The sequence below is a fragment of the Tachyglossus aculeatus genome, chromosome 25, assembly GCF_015852505.1.
Source record: "Tachyglossus aculeatus isolate mTacAcu1 chromosome 25, mTacAcu1.pri, whole genome shotgun sequence".
Lineage (NCBI taxonomy): Eukaryota > Metazoa > Chordata > Mammalia > Monotremata > Tachyglossidae > Tachyglossus > Tachyglossus aculeatus.
In genome coordinates, this window is record NC_052090.1 from 8,265,512 (window position 1) to 8,270,967 (window position 5,456).

At 45.1% G+C, this 5,456-nt stretch overlaps 1 non-coding gene across 1 annotated transcript; it reads right to left on the reverse strand.

Annotated features, from left to right (window-relative positions):
* Positions 1 to 751: 751 nt before the first annotated feature.
* LOC119945618 lies at positions 752 to 889 on the reverse strand. The gene has a single exon (XR_005456278.1). It is a non-coding gene; the product is annotated as a small nucleolar RNA SNORA7 (small nucleolar RNA).
* Between the last annotated feature and the right edge of the window lie 4,567 nt (positions 890 to 5,456).

A 5,456-nucleotide genomic window follows, 5' to 3' on the forward strand; every position in this document is an offset into this window, starting at 1 on the left:
GGGAAAGTTTCCCAGAAGTCATTCAAACAATTGAGTTTATGGAGTACTTATTATGTGCAGAGCACTGTACTGAACTGTTGGGATAGTACAACAGAATTGGTAATTATCTTTGCCCATGAGGGGCTTAGTAGTGCTTTGCATACAATAAGCACTCAATAAATACGACTGAATGAATGAGTAGCTTACAGTATAGAGGACAATGACAAAATATGATTGAATGAATGAACTCTTACATAGAAATCCTGGTCTCCTCTCTCTATCTCTCATTCTGTCATTGTCTTTGCATTTATTTTTCTTTTACTTGATTTTATGCGTATCTCTCCATCTCTCTCATTTGAGGCATCAGCGGTACCCTTGAGGCCAGCACCCCCCACCCTGCAACTACATGCCCAAAAAGAGACCTAACTCGCTTTTTTATGATATTTAAGCACTTACTATGTGCCAGACACTGTATTAAGCTAATAAGATTGGATACTGTCCCTGTTCCACATGGGGATCAAAGTATTAATCCCCATTTTGTCTTATGCTGTTGAGTCATTTTCAACCCATAGCAACTCCATGGACACCTCTCTCCCAGAACGCCCCACTCTCTATCCGCAGTCATTCTGGTAGTGAATCCATTGAGTTTTCTTGGTAAAAATGAAGAAGTGGTTAACATTGCCTTTCCCTGCACAGTCAACTTGAATCTCTGCCCTCGTCTCTGCCCTCGACTCTCTCCTGTGCTGCTGCTGCCCAGCATAGGTGAGTTTTGACTTGTAGCAGATTGCCTTCCACTTGCTAGCCATTGCCCAAGCTAGGAATGGAATGGGTATTCCTCTGCTTGACTCTCCCTCTCATAGCCGAGACTGGTAGAGTACTGAAAACTCTCCAGGTGCCATCCTGAGAGAGGGAATCCCATTTTACAGATGAGGTAACTGAAGCCCAGGTAATTTAAGCGATTTGAACAAGGTCATGCAGTAGACAAGTGGAAGAGCTGGGGTTAGAATCCAGATCTGACACCCAAGCCCATGCTCTAGCCACTAAGTCATGCTGCTTCTCCCCCACTGAGTCAGTTATTGGATTGATTCTATCTGTTCAACTCTTAACATTTCCTGGGATGATACTGAACTTTTCTCCAGAATACTCAGTTTAATACCAAAAGCCAGTTCCTCCCTCCATTGATCAGGTTTTTTTATTTCAAATTTGTTCCTTTCATCAAGTGCAGTGCTTAGAACAATGCTTGGCACTTAGTAAGTACTTTACAAATACCTTCATTATTATAGGACTCTCCCCACGAACCAGCCATGTAAATTACTGCTTCTGACCTGCAGTCCAGCTGGAATTAAGGTCCTGCTTTTGGATTCTATTACCATTTTCTTTTGCCCTCACTGGGAGGCCAAACCCTAGTGTCATTTTTTTTTAATGGTATATAAGTGTTTACTATGTCAAGGGCTGAGTATATACAAGTTAATCAGGTAGAATACAATCCCTATCTCATATTGGGCTCACAGTCTTCGTAAGAGGGAGGACAAGTACTGAATCCCCATTTTGTAGCTGAGGAAATTGTGGCAGAGACATTAAGTGACTTGTCCAAAGTCACAGAGTAGGTCGGGATTAGAAACCAGGTTCTCTGGCTCCCAGGCCCATATTTCATCCACTAGGCCACGTGAGCTTTTAAAACAATTGGGTTTGCTTCAGTGAAAACAAGATCCTGTTATTGCAAATTGCTATTGCAGTCCTCAGGCCCTCCCCATTCCGGCCCCCTCTTCAACTCTCCCATCCTTTCAAGCAGTGTATCTAGAGGAGATCTACCTCCTCCCCAAAGCCACCCCCTCCACCTGCACATCCTTCTCATCTTGTCAAAACTCGTGCCCCCTCCTTTCTTCTGTCCCTATCAGCTATCTTCAACTCTTCATTCATCAATGGCTTCTTCCCCAGTGCTTTCAAACATGACCATGTCATTCCTATCTTAAAAAAAAATATATCCTTCCTTCACCCCCTGGCTCCCTCCAGTTATTGCCCCATCTCCCGCCTACCATTCCTCTCCAAATTCCTTGAGTGAGTTGCCTACATCCACTGTCTCAAATTCCTATCCTCCAATTTTCTCCTGGACTCCCTCCAATCTTGCTTCTGTCCTCTTCACTCCACAGAAATCACCCTCTCAAAGGTCACCAGTGATCTCCTCCTTGCCAAATCCAACGGCTTCTATTCCATCCTAATTCTCCTCGACCCTTCAGCTGCCTCTGACACTGTGGACCACCCCCTTGTCCTGGAAACATTATCCAACTTCAGCTTCACTGACTCTGTCCTCTTCTGATTCTCCTCTTTAGTCTCTGGTAATTGATTTTCAGTGTCCTTCACTGGCTGCTCCTCTGCCCCCCCACCCCCTAACTGTCCCCATCTACATCCACTCCCTTGGAGAACTCATCCGTTTCCGTGGTTTTGACTACCACCTCTTTGTAGATGATACCCAAATCTACATCTCCAGTCCTAATCTCTTTCCCTCTCTCTAGTCTCACATCTCCTCCTGCCTTCAAGACATCTCTATTTGGATGTCTTCCTGTCACCTCAATTTTAACATGTCCAAAACAGAGCTCCTTATCTTCCCACCCAAACCCTGCCCTCCCCCGACTTTCCCATCACTGTAGATGGTACTACCATCCTTCCTGTCTCACAAGCCCATAGCCTTGGTGTTATCCTTGACTCCTCTCTGTCATTCAAACCACATATTCAATCCATCACTAAATCCTGTTCTTCCTTCACAGCATAGCTTAAATTCCACCCTTTCCTCTCCATCCAAACTGCTACTATGTTATAACAATCACTTATCCTATCCCGGCTGGATTTACTGCAGCAGCCTCCTTGCTTACCACCTCCCAGTTTCCTGTCTCTTCCCACTCCAGTCCATACTTCACTCTGCTGCCTAGATCATTTTTCTGCAGATACATCAAGGTGTGTCACCCCACTCCTCAAAAAAACTCTTAATGGTTGCCCATCCACCTTGGCATCAAACAAAAACTCCTCTTCATTGGCTTTAAAGCACTACACCACCTTGCCCCTTTCTATCTCACCTCGCTTCTCTTTCTACAACCTAGCCCACACACTTTGCTCCTGTAGCACTAACCTTCACTGTGCCAAGATTTCACCTGTCTTGTGCTGACCCCTCTCCCAAGCCTTACCTCTGGCCTGGAATGCCCTCCTTCCTCAAATCCAGCAGACAATTACTTTCCCCTACTTCAAAGACTTATTGAAGGCACATCTCCTCCAAGAGGCCTTCCCAGACTAATCCCTACTTTTCCTCATCTCCCACTCCCTCTGTGTCACCCTGACCTGCTTCTTTCACTCTCCCACCACCCCAGCCCCACAACACTTAGGTATATATCTGTAATTTTATTTATTTGTATTTCTGTCTACCTCCCCAACTCTAGACTGTAAGCTCGTTGTTTTCAGGAAATGTTACTGTTTATCATTGTACTCTTCAAAGTGCTCAGTATGGTGCTGTCCACACAGTAAATGCTCAATAAATACGATAGAGAATGAATGAATATTAATACCATAGCGATTACCCAGGGGAAATGTCTCATCGTGGCTCAGTGGAAAGAACACAGGCTTTGGAATCAGAGGTCATGGGTTCCAATCATGGCTCCACCAACTGTCAGCTGTGTGACTTTGGGCAAGTCACTTAACTTCTCTGTGCCTCAGTTGCCTCATCTGTAAAATGGGGATTAAAACTGTGAGCCCTCGTGGGACAACCTGATCACCTTGTAACCTCCCCAGTGCTTAGAACAGTGCTTTGCACATAGTAAGAACTTAATAAATGCCATTATTATTATTATTACTATTATTAACTGTCCGGTGCTGTTTAGGAATTGTTTTTAAATGTGTGAGGAATGACAAGCATCATTTTCCAGTGGAAAGAAAATAAGCCTGAAAGTGAGAGGACCTGGATTTTAATCCTGCCCCTGCCACTTGTCTTCTGTGTGACCTTGGGCAATTCACTTCACTTCTCTTTGCCTCATTTCCCTCATTTACAGAATGAGGATTCAGCACCTCTTCTCCTACCTACTAGAGTAAGTCCCATGAGGGACGTGATTATCCATATCTACCCCAGGGCTCAGTACACTGTTTGGCACATAGTATTTAGCAAATACAGTTATTATTATTATTATTATTGTTATAAGGGTGGTAGAGGCTGGCACAATCCCAAGCTTCTAATATTCATCGTCACAGATTTCTAAGATGGACTGGGGCAGAAGAAAACACACTCTACGCTCTTTTGACAACCCCATTTTCCTCCCGGTGACTGAAGCCCACAGTTCTGGTATCATCCTTGACAATTTACTATCTTTCTGTTCTCCTCATCCAATCTACTGCTGAAACCTCTGAAATTTTTCACTGAAATATCTTGGGAATCTGCCACTTCTCGACTACTCATAAAAGCAATCCCCCGGTTCAAGGGCTCATCATATTACAACTGGATTATTGTATTGGTTTCCTCTCTCGCCTCACCCTCAAAACAAACTCCAAGCTGCCACTGGATTGCCTTCCTGAAGTCAGGTATCACCCCTCTCTCCTCCTTTAAGACCCTCCAATTGTTGCCCATACCCTTCCATGTGAGGCAGAGTCATGGCCATTGAGTTAAAGACAATCTAGCCTCTCTCTCTGCCTCTCCTATTGGCTTCCCTCACCTGCCTTCCCAGTGTCCTGGGACCCTGATTGATTGCATTCATTCAGTTTTATTTATTGAGTGCTTACTGTGTGCAGAGCACTGTACCAAGTGCTTAATAATAATGGTATTGATTAAGCACTTACTCTGTGCCAAGCACCATTCTAAGCTCTGGGGTAGATAACAAGGTAATCAGCTTGTCCCACATGGGGCTCACAATCTTAATCCACAATTTACAGGGGAGGGAACTGAGGCACGGAGAAGTTAAGTGACTGGCCCGAGGTCACACAGCAGACATGTGGCGGAGCTGGGATTAGAAGCTCCGTGGCTGAGAAGCAGTGTGGCTCAGTGGAAAGAGTGCAGGCTTGGGAGTCAGAGGTCATGGGTTCGAATCCCACCTCCCCCACATCTGCTGTGTAACCTTGGGCAAGTCACTTCACTTCTCTGTGCCTCAGTTCCCTCATCTGTAAAATGGGGACTAAGACTGTGAGCCCCACATGGGACAACCTCATATCCTTGTGTTCACCCCAGCGCTTAGAACAGTGCTTTGCACATAGTAAGCGCTTAACAAATACCAACATTATTATTATTATTAGAACCCATGACCTCTGCACCAGGCCCTCTTCTTAGCCTAACCCCCTTTTGCCTTGCTGCCATATGACTGCTTGCTTACCCTGTTCCCCATGCATGGGTCTTCCTTGCCCCCAAAATCTGTGGGACTTCAACCCTCCCCACCTTTAAAGTCCTTCTCACATTTGTCTCCTCTTCCAAGCTTTCTCCTGGTATGTAACATCCTGAATCTTATCCACCC